Source organism: Oncorhynchus keta, chromosome 24 (genome assembly GCF_023373465.1).
Source record: "Oncorhynchus keta strain PuntledgeMale-10-30-2019 chromosome 24, Oket_V2, whole genome shotgun sequence".
NCBI classification, from domain to species: Eukaryota; Metazoa; Chordata; class Actinopteri; order Salmoniformes; family Salmonidae; genus Oncorhynchus; species Oncorhynchus keta.
The window spans coordinates 45,172,761-45,188,980 of NC_068444.1; the positions used below are offsets into that span (position 1 = coordinate 45,172,761).

General features: G+C 43.6%; 1 protein-coding gene across 1 annotated transcript in view; it reads right to left on the minus strand.

Annotated features, from left to right (window-relative positions):
* The window catches only part of LOC118357604 (semaphorin-4G-like), a 63,266-nt gene extending 49,689 nt beyond the window's left edge, over window positions 1-13,577 (minus strand). The window contains exon 1 of the mRNA XM_035734888.2: window positions 13,355-13,577. The gene's annotated coding sequence lies outside the window, so the exon portion shown is untranslated. The remainder of the gene's footprint in view (window positions 1-13,354) is intronic.
* Between the last annotated feature and the right edge of the window lie 2,643 nt (window positions 13,578-16,220).

The window sequence follows — 16,220 nt, forward strand, 5'->3', positions numbered from 1 at the left end:
GACCTTAGTGATTTGTAACCGAGGAACTTGAAGCTTTCAAGCCCACTCCGCTGCAACCCCGCTGATGTGAATAGGAGCGCGTTCGCCTGTAGTCCACGATCAGCTCCTTGGTGACGTTGAGGGAGAAGTTATTGTCCTGGCACCAGACTGCCAGGTCACTGACCTCCTTCCTGTAGGCTTTCTCATTGTCGGCGGTGACCAGGTCTACCACTGTTGTGTCATCAGCAGACTTGATGATGGCGTTGGAGTGGGGCGTGGCCACACAGTCATGAGTAAACGGGGAGTACAGCAAGGGGATTATGCACAAATCCCTGTGGGGCCCCCAGTGTTGAGGGTCAGTGTGGCTGAGGTGATGTTGCCTACTCTCACCACCTGGGATCGGCCTGTCAGGAAGTCCAGGATCCAGTTGCAGAGGGAGGTGTTCCATCCCTGGGTCCTAAGCTTGGTGACAAGCTTGGAGGGGACAATGGTGTTGAACGCTGAGATGTAGTCACTGAACTGCATTCTCACGTAGGTATTCCTCTAATCTAGATGGGTGAGGGCCTTATGAAGTGCAATTGAGATTATGTCGTCTATGGATCCATTGCAGCAGTATGCAAATTGGAGTGGGTCTAGGGTATCTGGGATGATGGAGTTGATGTGAGCCATAACCAGCCTTGCAAAGCACTTCATGATTACAGATCTTGTTCCACGCTGTCAGCGTAGTAGGACATGTAATATCTGTCTTTGTCTTATCCCATGTCTTATCCCATGTAAATAGCCAGTCTTTTTCATATATATCTTAATCTCGCTTTCTATCTACGAACTTAATATACTTTCCTGCAACCCGCCTCACCCAATGTGGTATGGATCTGCTATTTTTATTCCTTATAACTGGAACTTCCATCAGAAGCTAGCCAGCTAACTAGCTACTAGTCTTTGTTAGCCACAGCTAGCGGTCCTCGCCTTTTCCCCCCCGGCATCAGCCAGCCTTAGCTCGGACAACAGTCCAGTCTGCATAGCGCGATATCAGAGCATATCGAACTGCTTCTCTCTACCATATCACCAGATTCCTGCCGCTCTGGATCATTACACCGGATCATTACTCTGGATCATCGCAGCTAGCTAGCTGTAACCGAGTGGCTACTGTTAGCTAATGCCTCTGTTCCGAAGCAAGCACCAGCTAGCCTTGAGCTAGCCTCAAGCTAGGCCCACATACCAGCTAATTCTAGGGCTACAATACCTCCTTTGCCAATTGGCCTGGACCCTTTATTGTCTACATGGAGCCCAGCCGATCCATCACGACTGGACTGCCGACGTGATCACCCGATCACAGGCTATTCTGTTACGATATCGCTGAAGAACCATCTACTAGCCCCGGCCAGCTAGCTTTTCTGAACGCTGTGTCCCCTGCTCGCCTAGCGTAGTAGTGACTACTGAACAGCAACCTGACTCACCTTTTGCTGCTCTTTTGACTCTATGATCACTCGGCTACACAGCTGATGCCCCCTGGACTGTTTCAATAACACGGTACCTCATTTTGTTTACCTGTCGGCCCCAGCCTCGAACTCAGGTCCTGTATGTTCCTAACTGACCCACTCTGCCCATTCATCGCCATTTACCCGTTGTTGTCTTAGCTCTCCTGTTCAACACCGGTGATTGCTTTATGCCTCTCTCTAATGTCAATATGCCTTGTCTACTGCTGTCTTAGCTAGTTTTTGTTGTTTTATTTCACTGTAGAGCCCTCAGTCCCGCTAAACAACCCTTAAATAGCTCTTTCGTCCCACCCCACACACATGCGGAGACCTCACCTAGGTTAACTGATGCCTCCAGAGACGAAACATCTCTCATCGTCACCCAATGTATAGGTTTAACTCCACTGTACTCACATCCTACCATACCCTTGTCTGTACATTATGCCTTGAATCTATTCCACCACGCCCAGAAATCTGCTTCTTTTATTCTTTGTCCCCAACACACCAGATGCCCAGTTCTTATAGCCTTTAGCCGTACCCTTATCCTACTCTTCCTCTGTTCCTCTGGTGATGTAAAGCTTAACCCAGGCCCTGTAGCCCCCAGTTCCACTCCTATTCCCCAAGCGCTTGTTGACTTCTGTAACTGTAAAAGCCTTGGTTTCATGCATGTTAACATCAGAAGCCTCCTCCCTACGTTTGTTTTTTTCACTGCTTTAGCACACTCCGCCAAAACCCTGATGTCCTAGCCGTGTCTGAATCCTGGCTTAGGAAGGCCACCAAAAATGTGGAAATTTCCATCACCAACTACAACATTTTCCACGGGTCGAACTGCCAAAAGATAGAACTGCCAAAAGGGGTTGAGTTGCAATCTACTGCAGAGACAGCCTGCAGAGTTCTGTCATGCTATCCAGGTCTGTGCCCAAGCAGTTCGAGCTTCTACTTTTAAAAATCCACCTTTTCAGAAATAGGTCTGTCACTGTTGCCACTTGTTATAGACCCCCTTCAGGCCATAACTCTGCCCTGGACATTACATTTGAATTAATCGCCCCCCTATTTATCTTCAGAATTTGTACTGTTATTGTGACCTAAACTGGGATATGCTTAACACCCCGGCCGTCCTACAAACTAGATGCCCTCAATCTCACATAAATCATCATGGAACCTACCAGGTACAATCCTAAACAAGGGCACCCTCATAGATATCATTGTGATCAACCTGCCCTCTAAATACACCTCTGCTGTCTTCAACCAGGATCTCAGTGATCACTGCCTCATTGCCTGCATCTGTAATGGGTCTGCGGACAAAAGACCACCCCTCATCACTGTCAAACGCTCCCTAAAACACTTCAGCGAGCAGGCCTTTCTAATCGACCCGGCCCGGGTATCCTGGAAGGATATTGACCTCATTCTGTCAGTAGAGGATGCCTGGTTATTCTTTAAAAGTGCTTTCCTCACCATCTGAAATAAGCATGCCCCATTCAAAAAATGTAGACGTAAGAAAAGATATAGGCCCTTGGTTCACTCCAGACCTGACTGCCCTTGACCAGCACAAAAACATCCTGTGGCGTACTGCATTAGCATTGAATAGCCCCCACGATATGCAACTTTTGAGGGAAGTTAGAAACCAACATACACAGTCAGTTAGGAAAGCAAAGGCTAGCTTTTTCAAACCGAAATTTGCATCCTGTAGCACAAACTCCAAAAAGTTCTGGGACACTGTAAGGTCAATGGAGAATAAGAGCACCTCCTCCCAGCTGCCCACTGCTAGGAAGCTAGGAAACACTGTCACCACTGATAAATCTACGATAATCGAGAATTTCAATAAGCATTTTTCTAAGGCTGGCCATGCTTTCCACCTGGCTACCCCTACCCCAGTCAACAGCTCTGCACCCCCCACAGAAACTTGCCCAAGCCTCCCCCATTTCTCCTTCACCCAAATCCAGATAGCTGATGTTCTGAAAGAGCTGCAAAATCTGGACCCCTACAAATCAGCTGGGCTAGACAATCTGGACCCTCTCTTTCTAAAATCATCAATTGTTGCAAACCCAATTACTAGCCTGTCAACCTCTTTTGTATCATCTGAGATAACCAAAGATTGGAAAGCTGCCGCGGTTATCCCCCACTTCAAAGGGGGACACACTCTAGACCCAAACTGTTACAGATTTATATCTATCCCACACGGCCTTTCCAAGGTCTTCAAACGCCAAGTTAACAAACAGATCCCCGGCCATTTCGAATCACCTCCAACCTACCTGACACCCTAGATCCAGTCCAATTTGCTTACCGCCCCAATAGGTCCACAGACGACGCAATCGCCATAACACTGCACACTGCCCTAACCCATCTGGACAAGCATCCTTCAAAAACATACCCTTGTGAAACTGACTATCCTACCGATCCTTGACCAATGTCAGGAATGTATGCTCTCGTTGGCTGGCCCTCGCTTCATATTCGTTGCCAAACCCACTGGCTCCAGGTCATCTATAAGTCTTTGTATTAAGCCCCACCTTCTCAGCTCACTGGTCACCAGGTAACTGTGAGAATGCTGTTAATCGATTACAGCTCAGCATTTAACACCATAGTACCATCCAAACTCGTCATTAGGCTCGAGACCCTGGGTCTCGACCCCGCCCTGTGCAACTGGGTCCTGGACTTCCTGATGGGCCGCCCCCAGGTGGTGAGGGTAGGTAACAACATCTCCACCCCGCTGATCCTCAACACTGGGTCCCCACAAGGGTGCGTTCTCAGCCCTCTCCACGACTGCGTGACCATACACGCCTCCAACTCAATCATCAAGTTTGCTGACGACACTACAGTGGTAGGCTTGATTACCAACAACGACGAGACGGCCTACAGGAAGGAGGTGAGGGCCCTCGGAGTGTGGTGTCAGGAAAATAACCTCACACGCAATGTCAGCAAAACAAAGGAGATGATCGTGGACTTCAGGAAACAGCAGAGGGAGCAGCCTCCTAGCTACATTGACGGGACAGTAGTGGAGAGGGTGGAGAGTTTTTTAAAGTTCCTCGGCATACACACCACGGACAAACTGAAATGGTCCACCCACACAGACAGCGTGGTGAAGAAGTCGCAGAATGTTGTTTCCTCCGATACATTGGTGCAACTGGCTTCCGGGTTAAGTGAGCGGGTGTTAAGAAGCGCGGTTTGGCGGGTCATGTTTGGGGGATGCATGACTCAACCTCTGCCTCTCCCGAGCCCGTTGGTGAATTGCAGAGATGAGACAAGATCGTAATCATGAAATTGGGGAGAAAAAGGGTGTAAAAATTACAACAACAAAAAGAGCGATATAAACTGGTACTTTTTTCGGGGTTCGAACCAGTTCAGAACTTTATTTTGCTTGTTGGAACATAGGAACTAAACAAAAAAAAATAGTGGTTCGAAACAAACCCTGGGGTAAAGCATATCCTTTGAACACAATGAACATTTAGCATATTCACCAATAGCCCTATCTGACACATTGCACCCAACAACAAACTACATTGAGTATGGTTACATGCACGCAATTATTGTGGATTGTCTGATTAATATAATTGATGAATATAATTAAAACCTTTACATGCTTTGCAAGAAGAATGATTTCCCTAATAATCCTGTTTACATGGAGACATCTGAAATCAGGCTACCCGATGGCACTCTGATAAATGCAGAAAATCACCAATCAATATAAACATTTTAACACAGCGACCATGTTATTTTCGGGAAGCGTACTTGATTCTGAGTTCGGACATACAAAGTTTGCATGTGAAAACTACTTCTAAGACGCATACTTTCAGTTGTTCCGAAATGACTTTACTTGCGCTAAAGAGGGAGGCTCGTTCGGCGGGTGTTAACACATGCGCAGATCAAATACACAGCTGAAATGCCGATTAAAGTGTTTACATGTCCTAAGAATTCGAAAGATTGCTCAGTTTTAATCGCCGTATGCTTACTTTAATTTTGACGTTACACTGAATAAGATAAGCAGTAAGGTGTTTACATTACTATTGCATAATCAGCCTACTACCATAATCAGTTTAATATCTAATTATTACTGTGCATGTAAACATACTCACTGTCACAACATTACCACAACACAGTAATAGAGGCACATTAACAATTATGTCACATTGACAGAGAGGGGTTTCAAATTTTTTCAGTAAAACATCCAACTGAATAAAAGGTTTATTTTTAAAACCAAAGCCAATCCAGATAAGGGCAGTAAAAGGCTATACTCATGAATAGTCATGACACAAGGTAATTTCCTTCTCAGTGTTGGAAAAGCAGCTACTCTCTGTCATTTGAACCCTGAGGGTACAGAACTGAATAAACTATTGGTGATCCACAAACATGAAGAGGATGACACTGGATCCCCATTTTGATGCGATTTCCACCCTAACTCACAACAACCCTCCATCTCCGGTGTCACCTTGAATCAGTGTCCATGAGTTACAGGGTCACAGAGTTCAGGTTGCCTATCATCATAACTTCTGGTGCTCCATACTATATTACCTATTATAAACTGGGTGGTTTGAGCCCTGAATGCTGATTAGCTGACAGCCATGGTATATCAGACCGTATACCATGGGTATGACTAAACATTTATTTTTACTGCACTAATTACATTGGTAACCAGTTTATAATAGTAATAAGGAACCTCACGGGTTTGTGATACAGTGGGGGGGGGGGATTATTTAGTCAGCCACCAATTGTGCAAGTTCTCCCACTTAAAAATATGAGAGGCCTGTAATTTTCATCATAGGTACACTTCAACTATGACAGACAAAATGAGGGAAAAAAATCCAGAAAATGACTTTCAAATTATGGTGGAAAATAAGTATTTGGTCACCTACAAACAAGCAAGATTTCTGGCTCTCACAGACCTGTAACTTCTTCTTTAAGAGGCTCCTCTGTCCTCCACTCCTTACCTGTATTAATGGCACCTGTTTGAACTTGTTATCAGTATAAAAGACACCTGTTCACAACCTCAAACAGTCACACTCCAAACTCCACTATGGCCAAGACCAAAGAGCTGTCAAAGGACACCAGAAACAAAATTGTAGACCTGCACCAGGCTGGGAAGACTGAATCTGCAATAGGTAAGCAGCTTGGTTTGAAGAAATCAACTGTGGGAGCAATTATTAGGAAATGGAAGACAAACAAGACCACTGATAATCTCCCTCGATCTGGGGCTCCACGCAAGATCTCACCCCATGGGGTCAAAATGATCACAAGAACGGTGAGCAAAAATCACAGAACCACGCGGGGGGACCTAGTGAATGACCTGCAGAGAGCTGGGACCAAAGTAACAAATCCTACCATCAGTAACACACTATGCCGCCAGGGACTCAAATCCTGCAGTGCCAGACGTGTCCCCCTGCTTAAGCCAGTACATGTCCAGGCCCGTCTGAAGTTTGCTAGAGAGCTTTTGGATGATCCAGAAGAAGATTGGGAGAATGTCATATGGTCAGATGAAACCAAAATAGAACTTCTTGGTAAAAACTAAACTCGTCGTGTTTGGAGGACAAAGAATGCTGAGTTGCATCCAAAGAACACCATACCTACTGTGAAGCAGTAGCCAGTCTCCAGATCTCAACCCCATAGAAAATCTTTGGAGGGAGTTGAAAGTCCGTGTTGCCCAGCAACAGCCCCAAAACATCACTGCTCTAGAGGAGATCTGCATGGAGGAACGGGCCAAAATACCAGCAACAGTGTGTGAAAACCTTGTGAAGACTTACAGAAAACGTTTGACATCTGTCGTTGCCAAAAAAGGGTATATAAACTTTTGTTATTGACCGAATACTTATTTTCCACCATAATTTGCAAATAAATTCATTAAAAATCCTACAATGTGATTTTCTGGAATTCTTTCCCCTCATTTTGTCTGTCATAGTTGAAGTGTACCTATGATGAAAATTACAGGCCTCATCTTTTTAAGTGGGAGAACTTGCACAATTGGTGGCTGACTAAATACTTTTTTGCCCCACTGTATATGGCCAATATAGGTCAAGTTAAAATGTACAGTGCATGGCTTCCCGAAGGTCTTACTAATTTCTACCTGTCCTGATGGAGTGCTTCATATAATTAATTACGGCGAAGGGCTGTATCCAGGCACTCCGCAATGCGTCGTGCATAAGAACAGCCCTTAACAGTGGTATATTGGCCATATACCACACCTCCTCTGGCCTTATTGCTTCACTCCATCAGGACAGGTAGAAATTAGCAAGACCTTCGGGAAGACATTCACTGTACATTTTAACTTGACCTATAAATTGCGTGGGGATTATGTGCCTTATATTGTAACAAAGGAAAGCTTCCATATACTGCAGCATCAGTTTGTCCCAGCTCTAAGTTGTCACCATGCATATTTGCTGGACTCGGCCGCAACTTTCACTGGGGACGGGGGGACATGATCCCCCCCACATTCTGAACATGCATTTTGGTCCCCCACAGTTTCACTGCACTGTGATACAAAAAGCGGCATCGGTGTGCTTTAGGACCATGCGGATGCCTCTGAGCTATTGGGTAGGCTGTTTGGCGAATCAACAGGCTGGATTTCAAACCACGCGGACACCACAGAGCGTGCCAACAGAGACAGCTGTGGTCTGTGTGTGTGGTGCTTTTTCTCAGCGTTGTAAAAGCATGCAGACCAGAAACTGACTACTCTTCATTTGACTGACGTAGCTGGCAAGGTAACTGCTGTTTGACTTAACAGAAAAATGTATTTATTCCCAGTGCTGAGTTAGTAGTATAACTGACATGAAACGTGTCAGTTACACATGTTTCATCCCCTCTCGACTGAAGTTCTGTCTGAAGTGAATTAACTACCTAGCAATTAGCTACCACAGCCAGTTTAGCTATAGCCTCTAGTTTTCTGTAAGGTAACAGTATCTAACAGCTGTTGTGTGTATGGACATGTTTTGTAGCCTTTGTTTTGTCCTGTTTCAACAGAAGTAAAGTAACTTGGCTAGTTTTCGGCAGTTGATGAACCATTAGAGCTAGCCAAAAGTTGGCTAACGTTAGCTAGCCAGCTAGCAAGCTTACAATCCCTAGCTGCTGGGCTGCTAAGTCCTGGCACTGGGGGTCTGCCATACTCTTGGTTATCACTCTGGCCTTGGCCTAACACACCTGAAACCAATAATGAATGTTGCACGAAGATCTTAAAGCTGAGTGAGATGTGTTGGGTTGGGGCTCTGCAGGGTGGTGGATCTCTAGGGGAAGGAAGTGGCAATCCAGCAATGTTGTGTGCAATTAAAAAGAGCTCTACAGTACTATTAGGCCGATGATATGAATTACATCGCCCTCTGTAATTATTGGGTCAATTAAGCATTTTTTTCTATAGTCCAAAAGTGAGGATTTGAAATCAAACAATGATTGTGAAATTAAAGTGCAGACCCTGAGCATTAATTTGAGGGTATTTTAATCGATATCGAGGGAACCGTTTAAAAATGATATCCCTTTTTGTACATATTCCCCCCATTTTAGGAGAGCAAAAGTATTGGGATAAATTAACTTGTATGTGTATTAAAGTAGTTAAGTTAAGTATTAAGTCCTCCGTTCATAGCAGGCATTGACTACATCAAGCTTGTGACTACAAATTGGTTGAATCTATTTGTTTTGGATGTGTTTTGGACGCGTTTCAGATTACTTTGTGCCCAATAGAAATCAATGGTAAATAATGGATTATGTCATTTTGGAGTCACTTTTATTGTAAATCTGAGTAGAAGTGTTAAACATTTTTTATATTAATATGGATGATACCATGATTACGGATCATCCTGAATGAATCATGACTAATGATAAGAGAGAAAGTTAGATGCACAAATTTCATACCCCTAAAACTAACTTCTTACCACTACAATAACACGGGAGGTTAGCATTTTGGGGGGGATATGATATTTGTGCATCTATAACTTTCTCACTCATCATTATTCATGATTCATAGATGATTATCCATAATTATGGTAGCATCCACATTCATGTAGAAGTATTTAGAAACATTATGTTCTTTTTACAATAAAATTTAACCCAAAATGACCCCAAAAGGGTGATATTACAGTACCAGCCAAACATTTGGACACATTCATGGGTTTTTCTTTATTTTTACTGTTTTCTACGTTGTAGGATAATAGTGAAGACATCAAAACGATGAAATAACACATGAAATCATGTCGTAACCAAAATAGTGTTAAACAAATCAAAACATATTTTAGATTCTTCAAAGAAGACACCCTTTGCCTTGATGACAGCTTTGCACACTCTTGGCAGTCTCTCAACCTGCTTCACCTGGAATGCTTTTCCAACAGTCTTGAAGGATTTCACACATATGCTGAGCACATGTTGGCTGCTTTTCCTTCACTCTGCGGTCCAACTCATCCCAAACCATTTGAATTCAGTTGAGGTCGGGTGATTGTGCAGGCCAGGTCATCTGATGCAGCACTCCATCAATCTCCTTATTGGTCAAATAGCCCATACACAGCCTGGGGGTGTGTTGGGTCATTTTCCTGTTGAAAAACAAATTATAGTTCCACTAAGCACAAAACAGATGGGATGGCGTATTGCTGCAGAATGCTGTGGTAGCCATGCTGGTTAAGTGTGCCTTGAATTCTAAATAAATCACTGACAGTGTCACCAGCAAAGCACCCCCACAGCATCACACCTCCTCCTCCATGCTTCTCGGTGGGAACCACACATGCGGAGATCATCCATTCACCGACTCTCACAAAGTCAAGGTGGTTGGTACCAAAAATCTCAAATTTGGACTCATCAGACCAAAGGACAGATTTCCACCATTCTAATGTCCATTGGTGTTTCTTGGTCCAAGCAAGTCTCTTCTTCTTACTGCTGTCCTTTAGTAGCGGTTTATTTGCAGAAAATCGACCATGAAGGCCTGATTTACGCAGTCTCCTCTGAAGAGTTGATGTTGAGGTGTGTCTGTTACAATTTTCCGGATTGACTGACCTTTATGTCTAAAGCAATGATGGACTGTAATTTCTATTTGCTTATTTGACCAGTTCTTGCCATAATATGGACTTGGTCTTTTGCCAATCTTCTGTATACCATCCCTGCTTTGTCACAACACAACTCATTCGCTCAAACGCATTAAGGAAAGAAATTCCACAAATTAACTTTTAACAAGGCACACCTTTTAATTGAAATGCATTCCAGGTGACTACCCCATGAAGCTGGTTGAGAGAATGCCAAGAGTGTGCAAAGCTGTCATCAAGGCAAAGGGTGGCTACTTTGAAGAATCTCAAACACTTTTTTGGTTACTACATGATTCCATATGTGTTATTTCATAGTTTGATGTGTTCACTATTATTCTACAATGTAGAAAATAGTACAAATAAAGAAACTGTTGAATGAGTTGGTGTGTTCAAACTTTTGACTGGTACTGTAGATTGTGTAGAAACCAGGAAATTAGCTTTCGATGACCCAAAACAAATCTGAGGCAGGACCCCCCAGACCCCCCTGCGAGGTTATGTCCCCTCCACTTCTAAAAGCAAAGTCTCGCCCCTGGCTGGACTGGTGAGTTGTCCTCTTCGGAATGTACCTGTATTCCAAAGGCTCATGTCATGAATAATGACTAATAAAGTAATCTAATATAAAGGCCTTGCTCAGTCCACTAATACTTGAAGAGAGCACCAAAGGCAGTTTCCAGTGTGAAATCAATTTGTTACCAGTCCTAAACACACACACAAACACACAGCAAGGGTGCAGTTGATGGGAACATCTAGCAAACCAAAGGTTGTGTGTTCGAATCTCATTTATGGACAACTTTAGCATTTTAGATAATTAGCAACTTTGATACTTTTCCCTACTTTTTAGCTACTTTGCAATTACCTAGTATGTTAGCTAACCTTCCCCTAACCTGAACAATTTTAGCTAATAATTCACCTAACTCTAACCTTAACCCTAACCTTTACCCCTAACCCCTAGAGCTAGCTAACGTTAGTCACAACAAACTGGAATTAGTAACATCAAACCCAATTTTATTTGTCACATGTGCCAAATACAAAACAATGCTTACCTACAGGCCCTTAACCAACAATGCAGTTCAATAAATAGTTAAAAAAATATTTACTAAATAAACTAAAGTAAAAAATGAAAAGTAACACAGTAAAATTACATAAAAATAACGAGGCTATATACTAGGGGGTACCAGTACAATGTGCGGGGGTACAGGCTAGTCGAGGTAGTTTGTACATGTAGGTTGGGGTAAAGTGACTATGCATAGATAATAAACAGCGAGTAAATGTAAATGTAAATAGTCGGGTGGCCATTTGATTAATTGTTCATCAGTCTTATAGATTGGGGTCAGAAGCTGTTAAGGAGCCTTTTGGACCTAGACTTGGTGCTCCGGTACTGCTTGCCGTGCGGTAGCAGAGAGAACGGTCTAGGACTTGGGTGACTAGAGTCTTTGACAATTTTCCGTACCTTCCTCTGACACAGCCAAGTATATAGGTCCTGGATGGCAGGAAGCTTGGTCCCAGTGATGTACTGGGCCGTACGCATCACACTCTGTAGCGCCCTACGGTCGGATGCCGAGCAGTTGCCATACCAGACGGTGATGTAACTGGTCAGGATGCTCTCGATGGTGCAGCTGTAGAACTTCTTGAGGATCTGGGGACCCATGCCAAATATTTTCAGTCTCCTGAGGGGAAGTTTTGTCATGCCATTTTCACAACTCTCTTGATGTGTTTGGACCATGATAGATCGTTGGTGATGTGGACACCAAGGAACTTGAAACTCTCGACCCGCTCCACTTCATGTTAATGGGGCCTGTTCAGTCCTCCTATTCCTGTAGTCCACGATCATCTCCTTTGTCTTGCTCACATTGAGGCAGAGGTTGTTGTCCAGGCACCACACTGCCAGGTCTCTGACCTCCTCCCTATAGGCTGTCGCATTGTTGTCGGTGATCAGGGCTACCACTGTTTTGTCGTCAGCAAACTTAATGATGGTGTTGGAGTCATGCTTTTTCACACTGTTGTTGATGAACAGGGAGTACATTTACATTTCGCAAATTCATAACATATTGTACGTTTAGCAAATTTGTGAACATATGGACGAATTGCAATTCATAACATATTGTACGAATTGCAATTTGTAAGATATACAAATTGTAATTCGTAACTTATCATACAAAATAGATGATGGATCCACAAATGCATTATTACATACCATATGAAGTGTCAGATATCATAGAAACGTAACATATCATACTAAATGGAGTGTCTTGGATTAGACTAGAATAATAGGACATGCTCTGAAACCAAGTTGAAATATTTTGCCTCACCATTGCTTGTTCTAGTGAACATAAACTGACCTATATGTCTTTGCCTATTAGAAAACTTCAACAGCAATGCACTGTATATGGCCAGGAAAATGTTGCTTATAGATAAGTAACCTCGAGTGCAATATATGCTCTCAATATCATAGCAAGTTTGTAGGATAAATATTTTACATTATGACCGAGATCAGACAAAACCGTCATGGGCTTCATTTGCATCCCAGCACCTAATTGTACACATCGCAACATAACTTCGGATCATTCTGCCACGCGCGCAAGCGTTGTCTTATGTTATTATTACCCATTTTCAGAGTAGCCTACCGATAATAACCATGCAATGTGCTCTGTCTGAAATAAATGATCCTATTTAGCCTAATACACCACCGCGACGCAATACACATTTCCACAATGTTACGTGTCTGACGAACACTGCAGCATTTTAAAAATACTTAAAGCGCTTTCTCACACACCTTCACCTGCCTGCGATTTGTCATATAACTCACACCCCATTCAAGACTGAATAGGTAAACTGAACGAAATAGAATACAGAGCACTGTACAGTAGGCTACAGTACAGTACAGTTAGTCTACTGTAGTTACAATGTTGTAAACCTTACCTTGCAAATGTTCTACGAAACTAGAGAATACTCTTCTATAGAATAATTATTTGTGAGTCCCCGCGTGGTGTTGGAGTGGTGCGCAGTCCAGCGCGCATATGCCAGCCTCTGCTCTGTCAAACCAGCATATTGCGCATGCATATGTCTATTCTAGTCCCCACACCGGTGTCGCGCTCACGCTCTCTCGCTTTCTCAATACATTCGCAAATGGTTTCAAATTAGAATGTTAATCAATCCCTTCTTGCCATTGTAAACAATTATCTCTATGCTCATATCCTTGCTACTTCTGACATGGTAACATGCAACTCATTGGTCAGATGTGTCCCTACACGTAGGTTGAAATGTGGGTTTCCGAGTGGCGCAGCAATCTAAGACACTACATCTCAGTGCTAGAGGCGTCACTACAGACCCTGGTTTGATTCCAGGCTGTATCACAACCGGCTGTGATTGGGAGTCCCATAGGGTGGCACACCCAGGTTAGGGTTTGACAGGGGTAGACCGCCATTGTAACCAATCATTTTGTTCTTAACTGACTTGCCTGGTTAAAAAAAACATATGATATTTGAATTGGTGTGACTTAATGTGCACCTGATGTGGAAAGCCTATAAACAATTCTAATAGCTTCCTACGATGGTATATTCAAATCAATATAATAAATGTTTTATGCATGCGTGTGTGTGGCAACAAATTAATTTCACACAGGTTATACAGGAAACGTACTTTATCATAATAAAGATGCACTCCTGCACTCACATCGACTTAGCACCACCAGTTGGGGGACCATGGGAGTTGAAGTGATATCAGGGTCCAAATGTAAAAAATGTTTTGTAAGGTCCTAGGAATCATGTTAAACCCTGTTTTTAAAACCCCAGCTCAGAGTAGGTTTTAAGACGAAGTTAAGACACTGCCTAGACAGACTCTGAGCAAAGAGTAAAATCAACTCCTAAAAGTTTATCTCACTGGTAATCGCACAGTTTGAGGTACCACAAAGGGAAGATAGAGATGACGCTCATTGACACTGTTGCAAATTATGGAAAATAACCAATCAAATTATGGACAATAAGCAATAACCAATTAGACACCGCCAGCTGTGAACTCTATAGCACGCTTAAAACAACCACAGTGAACGTGACTGTACATCAAATGTTGTCATGGTAAAACGTTTAACATAATTTTTTGATTAATCTTAATTATTGCCTAATATGTTGGCATGCATAACCTTTATTATAAAAAAAATGTTTTACCAAATCTGATGGTTGTCAAAATTCTGTTAAATCAACAGGCTACTCGTCACTCCCGTTTGATAACTCTAAATAGCTTTGGCACAGTTACACGGAACCCAAACCGCCTGCCGCGCATACATTTATCCCCCCCCCCCGCATTAAACATGTATGGCAATTTAGCTAGTTAGCTTGCTATTGATAGCTAAGATTAATTTGTCCTATTTAGCTAGCTTGCTGTTGCTAGCTAATTTGTCCTGGGATATAAACATTGAGTTGTTATTTTACCTGAAATGCACAAGGACCTCTACTCCGACAATTAATCCACACATATAACAGTCAACCGAATCGTTTCTAGTCCTCTCTCCTCCTTCCAGGCTTTTTCATCTTAGAATTTACCCCACGACTACCGGCAAAACAGTTCGTCTTTCAATCACCCACGTGGGTATAATCAATGAGGAGAAGGCACGTGGGTACCTGCTTCTATAAACCAATGAGGAGATGGGAGAGGCAGGACTTACAGCGAGATCTGTGTCAGAAATAGGAATGACTTCTATTTTAGCCCTTGGCATCGCTGTCACGCCCTGACCTTAGTTTGCTTTGTTTTCTTTATTATTTTGGTTAGGGTCAGGGTGTGACAAGGGTGATATGTGTTTTTGTACTGTCTAGGGGTTTTGTATGTTTTATGGGGTTGTTAACTATCTAGGTGATTTGTATGTCTATGGTTGCCTAGATTGGTTCTCAATCAGAGGCAACTGTTTATCGTCATCTCTAATTGGGAACCATATTTAGGCGGCCATATTCTTTGGGTAATTCGTGGGTTATTGCCTGTGTCAGTTGCCTGTGTCAGTTGCCTGTGTCAGTTGCCTGAGTCAGTTGCCTGTGTCAGTTGCCTGTGTCCGTTGCATGTGTCCGTTGCATGTGTCCGTTGCCTGTGTCCGTTGCCTGTGTCAGTTGCCTGTGTCCGTTGCCTGTGTCCGTTGCATGTGTCCGTTGCCTGTGTCCGTTGCCTGTGTCCGTTGCCTGTGTTCGTTGCCTGTGTCCGTTGCCTGTGTCCGTTGCCTGTGTCCGTTGCCTGTGTCCGTTGCCTGTGTCCGTTGCCTGTGTCCGTTGCCTGTGTCTGCACTTATCATATATAGCTTCAGATTCTCTGTCACTTTGGATTTTCTTTTTTCCTTGTTTTGGAAGAGAACGTGAGCCGGGTGTGCCATTCTCCTTGCGGAGATGGCGCAAACTTCAACACGGTCGGTCCCTGGGATTGGGCTGGCCAACACGATTTGTTTTGCATGGAAGGAAAAGGAGATGGAGCCTTTAGGACGGAAAACATTTGGAAGGACCATCTTGATGGGGATCCTAAAGCTGACGGTGAAGGACGTGTTTTGCTTCCAAGGCAACTCGTTGGAGGGAGCATACGACGTGGCACTACACACAGAGGAGAAACATGATGAGATCCTGAGAAGGGCAAGAGCAGTGGGAGGTGAGAGGCCGATGTGTCACTATGAAGTAACCAGCTTGGCGAGGAACAACTTTAGGGTTGTGACTGTAAACATTTACAAACCATACGTTAAGGACGAGGAGGTGAGGGCCTTTCTGGGGAGATACATGGATAACATCTCCTCAGCAAGGCACCTCAAGGACTCCCTAGG